Here is a 17,160-nt window from a genome sequence, read left to right on the forward strand (position 1 = left end):
TTCATGTGCGCCCTTTTTGAAAGGAAACTACAGTCAACGATGTCATTTTAATAATAGAATATAAATGTAATTATAGAAAGTTGTTTTCTTTGGACATAGTAAGTCAAATGGTTTTCATACTAAGTTAAACAATCTTGTGTTATTGGCTGGGCTTGAGGACTTATTTAAGGCAAATTACTTTCAAGAACACTACAGTATATACATGTATTTAGTAGTATGTTGTGCTGACAAGTGTATTTAGTTGAGTGAAATATAATTATTGACACAGTGGGAATATGTATTAATTGGTAACAAGTTTAAACATGGCTGTCATGTTGTCAGCTCTGACTCATAAAGTCTTAACCTCCAGGAGAAATGTATAGCTGATCAAGAGAGTGTACTTATAACACAGATGTGAGCCATGGAACCACTGAGTAAGATAATGCTCTGTAGGTAAATTAACATAAAAACATTTTAATTCTGCAGCTACGAGTAGTCAAGTCAGGATTATAATTTTATAGTCTTTCAACATGAGTGTGCAGCTGTACTACTCCATATGTATACTCAAGAAAAAGAAAAAAGCCTGCACTCCTGGAGTTGCTTAAGCTGGATACACACTACATGTTTTTTATTCAACTATAGTGCCGATCACACTGTAAACGACTGTTTGGTAAGATATTGCATTAGTATGTACACTCCGATGATCATGTCTTATTATACTAAAGCACATTGTATCGTTTGATTTGATTTTATAAAGTTGCCTAAAAATCAAGTTCAACGATGGAACAATGTCGGACAAAAGTGGAAGTGTGTACGAACTCACGACCAGCAGTGTAGGCAGATCTCTACAGAGTGTGCAGAGTCACGATCATTTCAGTTGATGGTTATAAACGATGAAGAGCACAGAACTGACGGTAAATTGTGTAGGTGTGTACACATAAATCTGCATGCTCATCTGGACTTTCAGTCTTCGGTAAAATTGTTGCAGAAATTGCATCTTCAGTCATTTTCTGTAGCGTGTACCTAGTTTTAGTTGAAAAAGTTAAGCTGTATCCTTTTTATTACTTCTTATCATAACTATGATTAGGGAGAGATGTTGCCTGAAACATATACTCTGCTCTTACTCTTATGTGATTAATTAAATAAAGAAGGTACAGTTTAACTTCTATAAGATTAATGGTGCCTGGAATGCTGGTTTTATTGTTCTTGCCATTCACACCAAGCTTCTGTTTATAGGAAGGCATGATAAATGGTTTTCCTCCATTGTATCTTGTCCGGTCCCCCACTAACTTCATCATTGTATTCCCTTTCTTTCCTGCACTGCAAACTTTGCCATTGTACTCTTTGCAATCCATTCTTCATTCCTCAATACATCCTCTATTTTACACGTAAGATTCCTCACTACATCCCTTTCCTCTATCCAATAAACTTCCTTACTGCATCCCTTTCCTCTATCCAATAAACTTCCTCACTACATCCCTTTCCTCTATCCAATAAACTTCCTTATTGCATCCCTTTCCTCTATCCAATAAACTTCCTCACTGCATCCCTTACCTCTATCCAATAAACTTCCTTACTGCAAATCTTTCCTGTATCCAATAAACTTCTTCACTGCATCCCTTTTCTCTATCCAATAAACTTCCTCACTATATCCCTTTCCTCTATCCAATAAACTTCCTCACTACATCCCTTTCGTATATCCAATAAACTTCCTTACTGCATATCTTTCCTGTATCCAATAAACTTCTTCACTGCATCCCTTTTCTCTATCCAATAAACTTCCTCACTGCATCCCTTTCCTATATCCAGTAAACTTCCTTACTGCATCCCTTTTCTCTATCCAATAAACTTCTTCACTGCATCCCTTTTCTCTATCCAATAAACTTCCTCACTGCATCCCTTTCCTATATCCAGTAAACTTCCTCACTGCATTCCTTTCCTATATCCAGTAAACTTCCTTACTGCATCCCTTTCCTCTATCCACTAAACTTCCTTAATGCATATCTTTCCTCTATCCGATAAACTTCCTCACTGCATCCCTTTCCTATATCCAGTAAACTTCCTCACTGCATCCCTTTCCTATATCCAGTAAACTTCATCACTGCATCCTTTTCCTATATCCAATAAACTTCCTCACTGCATCCCTTTCCTGACTGCATTTATTTGTTCTGTTTCTTTCTTCCACTGTACTTACTGACTGCATTCCTTTCCTCCTTCAGTTAAACGTCCATGATACATTCCCTTTGTTCAACATACCTTTTTTCTCACTTGTCTATTTAATCTCTTTTTCATTGTTCAACCTTATTTAGGCTCTCCAGGTGTTGTGAAGCCACAAGTTCCAGCATGCCATGCCAGCTATCAGCTTCCTATCTGCTGGCAAAGCATTCAGGGGCATGTATTTTCCCAACACCTGGAGAGCCGCACATTGGCCAGGCCTGGCATAGTTAGTAGTGGGCATCCTGTACTCTCTGTGAATTTTTACAGCAGTTCACTGACTACTTTTTTTTTTCTAGCAAATAAGTGGTAGTGGACGTTCCTCAATGCTAAATAAATTAAATCTAGGCATATGGGTGTCACAGTGAATACTGGCATTTCTGAGTTTCTGTTTTACAACACAGCCTAGCTCAATGCAGATTTCTGTAACTATAACATTCAGTGAAAAATTACACACTCAGTAAAAAGATACAGTGTGTTTGGTGTGGACTATTAAAGGTCTATCTATGTTCCTTCTCTCCTTCTCTGTGCAATGATTTGTATTCAAAATGCATTTTTGTCATATGTGCTCAGCTCTGTGGTTATTTTTAGTTCCACCACTACAAAATAGCAGGAGACATCGAGACTCAAATAGCCTATTTAGTTTGGTGAACAAAAGGAACCGCCATAAGGCACATTAGGACTGCAGTTCATTTCCTTCAAAAGGCTCAGGTATCAAGTCTAACTTTCCAGGTTCCCATATATTGGAGACAAGCCACTTCTAAATGTGCTTTCCACCTCCTAGGCTCCAAGCAGCACTTGAAATGCAATTACTAAAATATAATTGCTTGTAATCCATAGACATCCGAACAGAGAAAATATCTCCAAATCAGTAGAAATGATCACTCACTACTGAATTGTGTGTGCTTTTATAAGAATTCCTTTTACACAGCTTTATATAACTAGAGAGGAGGATGGAGCACGCTGACATAAACATGTGTCAGAACATAACTTATAAGCTAAACAATATAGAAAATGTTTCATAAATATTTTTTCCATCTTACATTCACTTAAGTTGTCATTTTTTTATTTTTTTTATTACTTAAATGAAGAGTTTTTTGTGCAGTGCTGCTCGTGATAAGCATGTTTATTTACAAAAATTTAAAGGAGCAGTAAAAATAAAATGGTAGTTTATTTATATAGAAGAGTCACTAGTAATATTCAGATCAGTTTAGGTATTATTAGAGATCTGGAGGGGGAATCAATTGGCCGCGTGAAGTAATGTGGCCTGCACACTATAACCTTTACTATGGTAATAGTGCGCATGCTTACCGTTAGTACAGTAATGTCAATGCTTGCAGGTCTGAGAGCTTCGAGTAGAAATCTGCATTAAAATGACCATACTAACGATAATAGTGCATGACTCGCGTTACTCTCACAGGTAACGCGGCCAATTGAATTACCCCCCTTGTCTATTCATTAATCTGTGGCTTTCAATGAGTATGTGTATGTTAGGAGGGCTCTTCTTGCTCAGTCACTTTTGATTGTTAAAAATACATAATTACCTCTGATTACAGGTATATGCCACTTGCTGACTTATATTGCAGCTAGCTTTTTAATAAATAAACTGTATCTTAACATGTATGTATTTTGTCCCCCTTTATTTTGAGTGGTACATTTAGGGGCCGATTCAATTCGGCCACGTTAGTCTAGGATTAACGAGGCACTTAGTACTATTACCTTTAATTAGGGCCGGATTAACCCGAGGTCTAACTGCGCTAGAGCCCAGGGGCCTCAGACATCTGGGGAGCCCGCCGGCAGTCATCTGATCGGGGGCATCCCTTCCCTCGGCTCCGACTGTCAGCTGGTCAAGGAGAATGGCAGGCAGCTAACAGCAAATGGGATGCGGCGCACGGTAATCTCCTTACTGAGGAGATCTCGTGAGAGTGAGACTATGAATAATAGTCTCACTCTCGTGAGATATCCTCAGTAAGGAGCTTACTGCATACCGCAGAAGCACTACAAGGAGTGACGGATGAACGGATGGAGGTAAGCGCTCGGGTGGGGGGGGCTGTGTGCCTCACAGCTTTATATTATGCTGACTTATATATATCGGGGGTGGCTCTAACAGTACCCTTAGCCCGGGGGCCTCCACTCCCTTAATCTGGCCCTGCCTTTAATACGGTGACTTTAATCCGGATTTTTTGCTCACGGCCCAGAGAGCTGCGAGCAACAGTCAACGTTAAAATTACTGTACTATCGGTAATACTGAGCACTTTTGCCGTAGTAACGGTATTAACGTAGTAACGTGTTATTCCTAGAATAACGCAGCCGAATTTAATTGGCCCCAATATGTTGATATTTTATTGTTTTGGATAAAGGGACATATTTGAAGAACTTTCATCTCTCATAGAGTGTATAACTAATGTATCTCACATACTTTACCTATTGTGGTCAGCTTGTGGTATACCCTTCTCTCAGGACACAGAGTTTATTAGTCATGAATGCCTCCGTTTAGACAGAAGTTGCCAGATGGGAAAAAAATCTGAATTAAATTTTCTGTTCTTAGGAACAATCCTGTGCTTTCTTTTTTTTTTAAATTATTTTCCTCCAAAACATGTTGGAATTGTACTGTATATAAAAGACAAAATGAATTCTAGTATTGTGAAGAAGGCCGGCTTTTGCAATAATGCAGTGTTTCCCAGCCCTAGTCCTCAAGTACCCCTAACAGTGCAGGTTTTCCAGGTGACCAGTGATATAATTATACCACCTGTGGATCTTTCAGAATGTGTCAGTTAGTAATGATTACACCTGTGCTCCAGCAGAGAGATATGGAAAACCTGCACTGTTAGGGGTCCTTGAGGACTAGGGTTTGGAAACACTGCACTAATGGATAACCTAGTCCACTTTTGGTTTTGTTGACTTGTTCTCTGCTGCAGATTTGCACATTGACGTAGGGCCTAAGTCGAGCTAACGCACTTTAACATATTTATTTTATTGAGGGAGTCAGACAGTATCACATAAAACTTGATTGCTCTTGATTTCACATTCTTGATCATGGATAAGCAGAGGTCATGGTAAAATATAAGCTGTAAGTCAGACTTTTATATGGCTTTGGCTAATATGTAACGTATAATGTTGATATCAAATGCTATGTGACATGCTGGTGTTTGTTTTCCTGTGTCCCTGGGGGAGAATGTTAGATAAATGTATTAAAGTCCCTCCCACTTTTGACTTGCCCCCCTCATAAAACTCTTGTTTATGCCATTGCCTGGAAAACATAATTAAGTTTATAATAGGTTGATAGTCAACCTCAACAAGACTTTGTTTTCCTGTGCTTGTTAATCTAAAACTAGGGATGATTAACTGGAAAGTTCATAAGTGATTTAACATTTGGTTATAGAACTGTATGAATGAGTTCAGTGAATGTTAAACTATAAAGAACACTTAAAGTCATTCCGGAGTATCCCAAGGGAAACACATCACGTGCATTCACTATTCATATTATTTACAAATAAAAAGTCCGACCCTGAAAAGTTTCTGACAGGGATATATAACTTCAATGCTTTTTGTCCCACCTTCCCATTCACTCTCTGATATCACTACTTTAGTGTAGCAGAAGCTTTTGGCTGACTTCTGATGCAGTGCACAGAGCTATGAAGCAGACTGAGAAGTCAATGCAGCAGCTACAGTTTCTCCCAATAGACATCACTATTGACTTCTAAACACTCTCTCTGCAGTTCTCCTGTTCAACTTCTCAGCGAGTGGGTAGAGCTACAGAGCTATTCTTAAAGGATAATCTACAAATAATATACGTAATAAAAGTTATAAAGTAAATTAGAAAGTAATAAAACCTATATTTTCACAAAATTTTTCTCTCTTATTGTGATTTCACCTTTTGCAGGCACTTTGAATCCCAATGATGGGCGTGTATCGTTTCTATAATGCAGACTGCAGTCACTTACAAGCTCATTGCACACAAATTTGTAGCAGAAAAAAACATGACAATTATGGTCTGCATGCATATTGGTAGCATTAAATGGCATCTGTCTCTTCCCTGTGACTTCATCAGCATACAGAGATCTAATAGTTGCAGAGAAGGTAACACAGAAGGAATTCTGAAGTAGGAGAAGCTTACAAGATAGTCCTAAGCAGTGACTGTATCCTAACTTCATGAGCTGCAGCCCTCCAATATCCAAAATAGCCTCACATGACCTCAGGCCCCCACTTGTTACAAAATGCCCTTGTATGTCCTATAACCCCCCCCCCCCCCATGCCTCTCAGATCTCCCTACATGCCCCTCAAAAGTAACTCATAACGCCTCACATGTCCCCCGCATTTGTCCGCATGCCCCTCACATTTCCCCAAATGCCCCTCAGATCTTCCCCACAAGCTGCTGAGACCTCCTGGTGGGTGGCAGTCCAAGGACTGACCCCTAGTGTTCTCCTTATGTAGAAGTGAGAGAATAAAAGTGGGTGTACTTTAGACACTTTTAGATAAACTGTATCTTGCTATCTATGGTGGACCTGTTGTCCCTATATAAAGCTACACAATTATCTTTATCAACACACATTGGTATTTTAGTGTGTATTAATAATATACATATAGTTGACTGTGGCAGGTTCCAGCTCATACATTGTCTTCATTGTTTCATTGCATGGTGGAGCCATTGGCACTAGGCAGAAAATGCTAGCAGAAAAAGTGAAAATACAAATAAAAAAGAGATAAATAACTAACAGCTGGACATTTTGGAACAAACATGCTATATAAGTAGTTTACAACTACTAAATAATAAAACTGTAATTTCAAGGTTACATAAACCACTCTTCCCCTGTCTGGCAGATGGGTGTCATTTACTTTTATTGTATTCTACAACCATCAGTATCAAAACAGTGTTGAAAGGAGTCAAATGTTTCAATTGGATAGCTGCACCTGATTAAACCATTGCAGCTGCTGTCCATTTAGGTATCCATTCAGGGATCCATTCAGGTACCACCACCGGGGGATGTGGTCACGTTTCCGACACTGGAAGTGTCGGCAGTTATCCTGTCAACGTGAAAATGTCTAGTCTAAATGCCGACACTTCCATTCTGGTAACAGCGTGTAAATGTCCACAGTGTGATTGTCAATATTCACAATGCAGCCATTATGAGAGCACTTTCTGCGGCTACACATCTGGACCAGCCGGTAATGCTCTTTTAATATCTGCATTGTGATTGTCGACATTGTTAAGGATATCTGCTGACTTTTCCAGTGTTTACATTGCGCACTGAACCCCACCTCCAGGCCTTGCCTCGCACCCTTCAGGGCCGCCTTCAGAAAAAATCGGGCCCAGTACGGGCCCCCGTGCCACCCGGCCCCCCCCCCCCCCATGAGCGCCCCCCCCATGAGCGCCCCCCCATGAGCAACACATACTTACCTGGGGCCCGCTGCTGGTCTCTGCTATTCTGTCTTCAGATCATTTGATCTGTCACAGGCAGAGCACATGATCGCAGGGGGAATGAATCCTCCACCCCTGCGATCGGATCCTGGTGCCTGGCTGTCACGGTGACAGCCAGGCTGAAGACAGAATAGCGGAGACCAGCGGCGGGCCCCAGGTAAGTCTGTGCTAAGCTGTTGTACCGGGCCCCCTGGTGAGCCCGGGCCCGGTACAACAGTACCCCCCGTAACCCCCTAATGGCGGCCCTGGCACCCTTGCATATTATCTGGGAACCATTGCCTTTGTTACTGTAGTGTTTTAAGCAGATTTTCTTTGTAGCAATGCAGTATTTTAGAAAACAGATCAATGAGCAGTTGCTCACATTTGGTGATTATAATTGTAACAACCCCAGTCTTGTAAGTAATAATGTGTTATAAATATCTTTTATGCTTCATTTTACTTTCTCAATGTTTTATTGCTGGTTTGCCAGTTTTTGCCCTGTTTAATGCAAAACTAGAATATTTTGTCTTTGCAACAGTAACAGAAGTTTATATACAGTTTTTAATGTGGAGCAGAATAGTCCATTTTCTCCTGTTCAGATGGGAAGTTAAAGGTTATTGGTGTCATCGGGTCTGGTCTCTCAGCTCTGTATCCTTGGGGATAAATTTGGCATCAGCTATCCTGCTGTAACTTCCCCATCCCTGACCTATAGAGAAGGTAAAGCATATACAATAAAACTGCAATTTGAATGATGCTCCAAAATGCAGTACGAGAGAAAGATGTGTTTATAGTTATAGTACCTGTATGACATATCCTTGGATTATTTATAAAATAAAGCTTTATTGTATAATAAACCGTGTCATTGGGTCCTCAATGAAGAAGCTTTAATTCTTAATGCTTGTTGTACATGCTTTTAATGGACTTTTCATATACTATTAACATATAAAAAGCCCCTTAATAATAGTAAAAATGTAAAAAGTAGTACAAACTTCGTGTGGTGCTGTTGATACCACTATGTTCTGTTTAAGATTCCTGAACGTAGCTAGTTATTTTTTTTTTACCATATGTTATTCTATTCAACCCATTGTATCGAACACCAAAGAAACAGCATCAAAACTTAAATACCTGGGATTACATGGTTTTTAGCTAGGGATGCATAATTCTACATAAATAAAGCACTGCATGCAAATTAATATTTTCTTAACACCCTTTTCTATTAAAGTTGGTGGTTTGGTAATCAGCTATTGCAGTATACTTATTTGATGGACATATGTAGCCTATGGATAGGGATATAAAATCCAGAAATGATAACAGCTGCTATGTATGCTTTACAGTAGCTGACAGTGACAGAGCATTTCTGAGTGCGAAGCCTTGTGGAGTACAGTAGACAGTCTAGACAACGCTGCTGAATGCTGCAGTACTGTGGATTTAAACTCCTAATGAGAAAAGAGGAAGGAGGTAGAGAGGGAAAGGCATCAGAGGACAGCAAAACAGGCTAGACTGAGATATGGTGACAATTTATGTGACACATAGAAATAGGCCAGGCTCAATGTGATGGGTGTGGTGGTGATGGATTCTTTTATTATTACTCTTTAGCTGTGTTGTGTCTTCAGCATTATTGTGCGTTAAACAATTCCTGTCTATCAGTTTATTGAAAGAGTGAACTGTATGACATGTTCTATTGTAGACTGAGCTGTAATGGTTATTGGCCACTTTATTGTAGGTTAACAGTCTGTGACAACCTGTAATGTAAGTTATATGTGTAACTGAACCTCGATAAATCAGTCTTTGTTTCTGATTAGCTAGCTTTGCTCGCTTATCTTACATACATACGTTTATAATTGTAACTTGTAGTTATACTCTTGAGGCAGAAAGACCTCCAAAACACAAGTCATATTAAAGCAATCTATTAAGTGTGCCCTTCAATCTGACAATGTTAAAAAAACAGTCTCCTAACTTGCTGTACCTTTTGTTCTTCGTAACCGTATAACTTGCAAACGCTTCTGATGACAGTGTTACTTTTCTTGTTTGCTGTAAAACCTTAAATATAGAGATTGTTTTTGTTAAAAAAAATAGTGTCCTTCAATGTTGCAAAACTGCAATGTTCCATACGTGGAACATTTTAATTCCTGATAATATGAACAATATGGGCCTGAGTCATTAAGGAGAGTAAAGCATAAAAAAAAAGTAACATTTGCACCTGGGCAAAGCCATATTGCATTGGAGGGGGAGGTAAATTTAAAATGTGGGGACAGATTTATAGTTGGGGTAGGACATGTCCTAGATCAACTTTAAATTTCAGTGTAGTAATAAAGATATTAAGTATTTGTGTGCTATATGAAAAACAGACAGTTTTTAACTTATGTGCAAAATAATAAACTAATTTGCACCCCTTCAATTGTAACATGGTTTGTCCCAGAGAACATTTACTCCATTTTTGCCTTAATGACTCAGGCCCTATATGTACAATTTATTATCATTGAACCACTGACTTTCCAAGTGGTATAATTCTTATGCATTATGGTGTGCTAATAGTACAGTATTGGTAAGAGCACACTGCATCAAAAGCACATTAAATGTGCATCACAAAACTGTGTTTTTCTCTTTTATGAATGTTCCCCATTTCCCCCAGACATATGACTTTCATACACATAATAGAAGTTAAATGATTAACAATGTTCGCAAATAATTTAAATAATTCTACAAATTTGTTAATATGAATTGGGGAAAAACATGGACCACTTCTTTAATCAAATTAGGTAGAACCAGTGGTGGAAGTAGGCTGTATACAGTAGTATGCCATTCCACCACTTCTCCTACTGCCTTCATTGGAAAACTATCAAATTCCATTCACTTACATTCCCGTTACCTTTTTCATACCGCCACTTCTAAATTTCCACTTCTAGCACTGAGTAGAACAGTATTTATCCCACAAGGAAGCTGTGAAAAGATGACTTACCGGAGTCAATTGACCTGTTCTACATGAACTGATTTTGCCTACAAGAGGACTAAAACGCCCAGTGCACCATTTACCACTGCATGAGCCGTGGATCGTATGTGTCTAGTGGTGAGTTTGGCAGCTGACCAATTAAATTCTTCTCATTACTCCAAAGTGCCACAACTTCAAGTAACCTGAGAAACTGAAACAAAATAGTGTCTACATTTAATACATTTACACTTGTCTGCGATATAAAAATAGTGTCTACATATAAAAATTTGTCTATGATGTATGTATTATGTTTACAGCTCATTTACACAGGCAATCACCATGGAATACAATGCAATATACTATTTACTCTTCTTTTATACACGCATTTGTACACGAGACACCACTATAAAACATGAACTTGGTTAAATTAATTGAGGATATTATGTGGGAAAGGTTTAAAAGCATGATTGTTCTTATAATCCATACTATGCACATTTGTTGTTGTACAATGTGTCAATCATGAGAAAGCAAAGCCTGACTGTGTGACACATACTAGATATATTTTTATGTGTAGTATTTTTTTTTTTGTCAACATATGTTCAATATAAAGTTAAACTGCATAAATATCCTCATTTCTGTGGATAGTCACATTTGTTAATATGATTATAGGGATTGCTTTGATACAATCATATCTATTTGAATCAAATATTTCTGCCTTGTCGTTAATAATAATAATATCAGGAAAAACTAGAAATGATTAAACTTGGACATATCAGTGCTAATATTTACTATTCCTCTTTAGTAAACGTTTTTCTTCATTTGGAAGTATTTGCTCCTTCACCCCTATCATAAAGAAATAAAAAAAATATGTTTTCAGGGTATAAGTTTGGAAAATTATTGCACTGATTTTTGTAGGTCATTGTGTGTGTATATGTACGTGTATGTATGTATGTGTATATATACATATATATATATATATATATATATATATATATATATATATATATACATATATATATATATATATATATATACATATATATATATATATATATATATATATATATATATATATATGTGTGTGTGTGTATGTATATATATATATATATATATATATATATATATATATATATATATATATATATTATCTATATTTAATATTATATAAAACCAAAAATTATATTATTATTAATTAAAGGCAGAAGCTCCCTGCTGGAAACCTGTGGAGGCGAGATTGTCCCTCTATCCCAGTCCTATCCCTTTGACTGCCTAAAATAAAATGCATGCCCTAGTTAGACGGAGAGGCTAGAATGGCCTAACTAGTGACCATGGCAAACAGTTTAAAACCACAGGAAGAAAATGCGACGGTCCTAGAAGATAAACAAAGCGAAATGCTTGAAAACCACATCACGCGTTTAATACAATACAGGCAATGTTTCTGTGGATTTTCAAAGAATCTGCCTTGTATAAAAACAGAATTGTTTTGTAATAATCCACCATTATTAGATTAGATACTGTATGTCTCCCCCATGCAAGTTGTGATATGCAGTAACTTGGCACCAGACTGTTCATGTGTGTGCAGGTACTGTATACAAGTCAGTCTTCTGTAGAAAACAGGCTGCATGAGTGGGGAGAGCATGCTCTGTTTTACATTAGTTCTCATTTGCTACAGTGTTCTGCCTTTGAATTGCTTCTGAGCCACAGTATCTGGCAGGGCTGAGTGGAAGTCATTTAAGGACAACTACTCATTCTGGATTTCTGCCATGTACAGTATACTTGATGATACTGAACAAAGCAGTATGAATCAGGATTATTTACATAGTGTCAATGTCTGTTTCAAATGAACCAACAGGATAAATAGAGAAGCTTTTGTTAATGTACAGTATACAAAATCCCACTTTTACTAACAAATATTATTTTTGTAAAAAAGAGGGGAAAAAAAAGACGACTTGTTTTTTCTGTTTATATTGACCTTCCATTGTCATTGTTTGTCTAGTCACTGGGAAGTAAGGACACAGGAAGGCTATTTAGCATAGCCTGCTCCGACAGCTTTTAAAGGTGCCTCTGTTTAACTAGTTAAACCGTCAACTCTTTATACTTGTGATAGATATTCAGCGTTTTTGATGGACAGAATATTTTTCTATATTTTCACTTGATTGCATAAGACCTAGGTGTGGCTTTGATAGCTGAAGGGTGTGCCATCGCTGTGGGGCTTAATGCCCTTGTGGGGGCAGGATATCGCATTTTTTGTTACTGTTTAAAATATTTTGCAGGTCCACTAGGAAGTTTCCCCTGTGTGAGCTACATCATCTTCTATTCAGGGAGCTTATTAGCAGAATACTATACGTGGCCACAATTGAATCTGTGTAGGTGGAAAAGATTGGGGGCAAAAAAACATTATTGATTTAAGTAGAGACGGAACATAATATCCCCCCATAGCAAAAGTGGCGCATCTCAGAAGGTAGTCCCGCTCCGAGCGGGGGCTTCAGGTGGCCTCGAAGGGCTGAGGGCGACTCTCAGCTCTGGGCCCCTGCCAGCCACACCCGTGGTAGTTCTGCCACTGAATTTGTACATGTCAGCATGTGCTGATTCTGTACTCATCACTTTATTTTGTACAGCACAATAGATAATGAACATGATTCTAAAGGAGGTCACTGGGGTACCTCTTGCTAAGTCAATTTTCAAATACATGAAGGTTTGACCCTTTGTTTAGAGCTAGGGCCACCTTATTAACAGAAACTCTTTTACAGGGCAAGTGTCATGTATTTGCAAATGTATGTAGCTGAGACTTCTGAATTTTATGGACTAATAGCAGCTCTTTTACTGGTTCACAGCAGTGTGCTGGGGCATTTCTTCTGTGTAAATTAGCTTTCTCTATAACCCCACCGTTTGAAGCGCCGGTGGTGAACCTATAAATTGATCTGGCAACTTTAATTCTTGTATTGGTGTTTCTAAAGAATAAAGGAATGTAATCTACATTCTTTCTATTTTGTTCCTTGTCACTTGACCATTATAATATAATTTTTCTTATTGTTATTTTCCGTACAATTGTGGAGAAAGTCATGGCAAGTTCTACTCTGCATACGACATGTAAACAAAACTTTTCTACTTGGAGCGTGATGCAAATTAGTAGTTAAACATTTGCTCCATATGCATGAATATGAAATCCAGGAAGTCAGATGCAGTATAGGGGCTGGTGGGTGGCTTCAAGCACTTTAATTTATCAGAGTAGAAGATGACTACATTCATTTCCAATGTTTACCAGATATTATACCACTAACGAGCAAGGTTTGAATATCTAATGAAGGGAAAAATTGTCTATATTTCTGATTTTACAGTTCATTGAGATAATTGTTTTATTATTATTATTATTATTATTATCATTATTATATTAATAATATTATTATTATTAAAGTTTTAATTATGTTTTTGTACTATTGATCTGGAATATGTTAAATTATGGTGATAGCTCGTCATTAATATCTGTATTGCTTAAGTCATAAAAGATGCACATCGTTTTTGCATTTCTACTCTTATATTGAAAGACCCCATCATTAATTTTGGACACTAATTATATTAGTATAATTATATTGGTTAGATCAAATATTAGAGATGTGTGCTGACCCCTGTGTTTTGGTTTTGGATGTGGTTTTGGTTCTAAAGTATTTTCGTGTTTTGGTTTTGTTACAGGTTTTGCCCCAAAATCATGAAAGGTTTTGGTTTTGATATTGCTCCTATATTACTATTTATAGCATTAACAGTCAGTTACAGTCTATTTTCCAATGATCTCTACACCACTGTCCAAATTTTCACCAATTTTGGCCAATGTATTGCGGCTGACCCTTTCCAATGTGTCACACATGCTGCCTAACAGTGTATCTTTTTTTTTAACATGAGAATGTAATTGATGTAGACATCTTTGATGAGGATGATGATAACATTGTTATTTGTCACCTTTAAGGAAGATGACCAGTGACCACTGTTATCCAAATGCCCATGATTCATTTGTTCACATCCCTATCTATTCTCCCGTTCAACAACCAAAATATTGGCTTTTGTGTGGACCCAAACAAATGAAGCACTTCAGCCTCAAAAGTGGCTGTCCCTGTCGCTGAAGTGCTTCGGTTGTTAAACTATGTGCATGTCCTTTTCAACATATGGGTGTATGGGCCCAAGGACAATGCCATCTTGACTTACACCATTTAACATTTTGCCATATCATCATCTTTAAATGTCTACTAATGTCACTGTCCTTAGTTGAGGTCTTGTATCCACTTTTGTCTTAGTGAAGGATTTTGTAAATCTGCCATTATTGCATTTGGTTTCCAATCATTCAAAAAATTATTTAACTTGTCTATACAGTTCTCTAAATCGATCACATAGCGTAAATCGTCAGCCATCATATCTCCATCTGTACATGTATTCTTTGTCCGTGCCAAATTCTGTCCTTTTAAGTTCTCAGAATGTGGGGCTTTCAGTTGCACTGTCTTGTCAATACATATGTTTTTGGCAACCAAATCTGCATCAATGTAAGTTATGCACTATTACTTGTATGGAAAGGCAAACTATTGGCCTATCTGATCTGTCTGTTTTACATATTTCTTACACTTTACTAATATAAAATATATATATATAATATTTATACATTCCATATTTATATACATGAGTCTTCAGGACTGCCTCCGCCGCAAGTCTCGAGCAGTCCATTTTACCCCAGGGTTGTGCAAGGTGAGGGTTCCAGTCCCACCACCACTTCATTTTCAGGTCACCTACTGGCCTTGTCCCTCAGAGGCAGAGGCACCTTGGGCTCCAAACATTACTGGCCTTCCTGAATCTTACCAAGGATAACCACCCATTCAGGACGTCTCGAACCAACCATACTAGGACAGATACTAGAGTTGAGCTTAACCAAAAGGATGATTCCAGATTTACATTTTAATCTCAAACTGGACATTGTAACTGGATCTAGATATACATGGCAACTGACATATACAGTAAATAAGAGTTCCCTTGTTTGATTTATAAGGGCACCATTATGGGAGAGATCTACCTTGTCTAAATACCTAGTGATGCCTCTGTTCATCTAATGACATCTGTTACTGCCTGTTCCATGATGCATGCTGCCTAATGTTCCAAATCTAGTGTGTGTGTAGCGTTTCAACATTTTTATCTCTTGCACCTTACACTCCATGCACTAAATTTTGCTGTTTAATTTAGCTAATTAAATTAATTTATTATCTTTACACACACCAAACACTGCACTCCACCCTACAAGTCACATTGTTTGATTCATAAGGGCAGCATTATGGGCCCCATCTAACGTAATCATAGCATAAACAACCAGTTAAGTAAAACAAGGTATTTGAAAGCTCGCTCTTGGTTAACGATGAATGCTCTGGCCAACGAGAAATACATAGTACTAGTCTTTGAATGTTTTAGTATGGGTGCAGGACACCTTCATCTATCATCTCTATCATCATCAACATATAGCAAGAATGATATCTAATCCAGTCTGTATACTAGTACTCCAATAGAGAATCCACCTCACCAACCAAATCTGATGATACCACTACCCGTACTATCATATCAATCCGTGCAATTGTTTTTCTTGGGGCTTCCCTGTTCCTCTTACAGCTGGGGTGAGAAGCATGCTTGTCTACTCTCCCTGACATTCCTCATAAAAAGTCTTTGGGGAGAAGGGTTCTTCCTGAAGATTAAGTCCCTCCCAGATGCCACTCAATGTTCTTACGAAGTGGGTGGGGCCGTGATGAAAAAACCTCATTGGTAGTCAGGTCATCACACCGTCCTCTGCTGCGTGAAGATGCAAATCATGGCATCACTCAGTGGGGGACAGGGCCATGGTGACCCCCTCGACCTTCTCTTTGGGATCACCCGGAGGGGAGGTAAAAACATGGAGGGTGGGGGTATTTGAGAATGTGGATTCCGCTGCTGTTTATACTTAATAAATTATAATTATTAATGAAATAAATTGATTTGCTGGTTCCATATTACAGAAAGACAGAGGCCTAGAAAAGGGGTTGCAGATAGCAGCCCCTGGGGCTCTGGGTAGGGGGGAGTGGCACCTTTGTAAATCTTTCCCTAAGTGGGGGTACCGCTGTAAGATCTATATTTACTATAGAAATCCAGAAAAAAAAAATGAAGATCTGGGAATTAAAAACACAATTGCTTTACGTGAAAATAAAAATCTCCAGATGTAAATGAGCAAGCAAATAAATTAAGTATATAGAAACTTATGGTAAATACAAGAAGGGAGATGGAATAGGCACTAAGGTGATATATAAATATATACTATTTCTTTTTTGTCATATCATTTATAGCAACAGTCACAAAATGGAAAGTTGTTGATTAGTTGAAAGTGTTAAAGTAATACAGAATAAAGCATTAGTATCAGTTCTTTACTCCCTTTTTAAAACAGGGCGTCGACTTTCTTCAACCTGTTGTTTGTTAGGTCATTGTCTGTATGTTATTGATATGAGATATAGATTTGAGAGAACTAAGCCAGTGTTGCCGAGATGGTGAAGTAGTTTTTTTTTTAACCAATTCAAATGAATAAATGTACCTAATATGAATCTGAAATTATTTTATTGGTGCTGGATGCATCTCAGGTATAGAGACCATT

At 37.9% G+C, this 17,160-nt stretch overlaps 1 protein-coding gene and 1 long non-coding RNA gene across 3 annotated transcripts in view; one reads left to right on the plus strand and one right to left on the minus strand.

Moving 5' to 3' along the window:
* NR3C2 (nuclear receptor subfamily 3 group C member 2) overlaps window positions 1-17,160 on the plus strand; it is a 305,523-nt gene that overhangs the window by 82,088 nt on the left and 206,275 nt on the right. The window lies entirely within an intron of this gene.
* Window positions 7,863-10,731, minus strand: LOC142105388 (uncharacterized). The gene is made up of 3 exons (XR_012679700.1): window positions 10,551-10,731; window positions 9,558-9,631; window positions 7,863-8,297 (listed from the first exon to the last, which is right to left on the minus strand). It is a non-coding gene; the product is annotated as an uncharacterized LOC142105388 (long non-coding RNA).

Source organism: Mixophyes fleayi, chromosome 1 (assembly GCF_038048845.1).
Source record: "Mixophyes fleayi isolate aMixFle1 chromosome 1, aMixFle1.hap1, whole genome shotgun sequence".
Taxonomy (NCBI): domain Eukaryota; kingdom Metazoa; phylum Chordata; class Amphibia; order Anura; family Limnodynastidae; genus Mixophyes; species Mixophyes fleayi.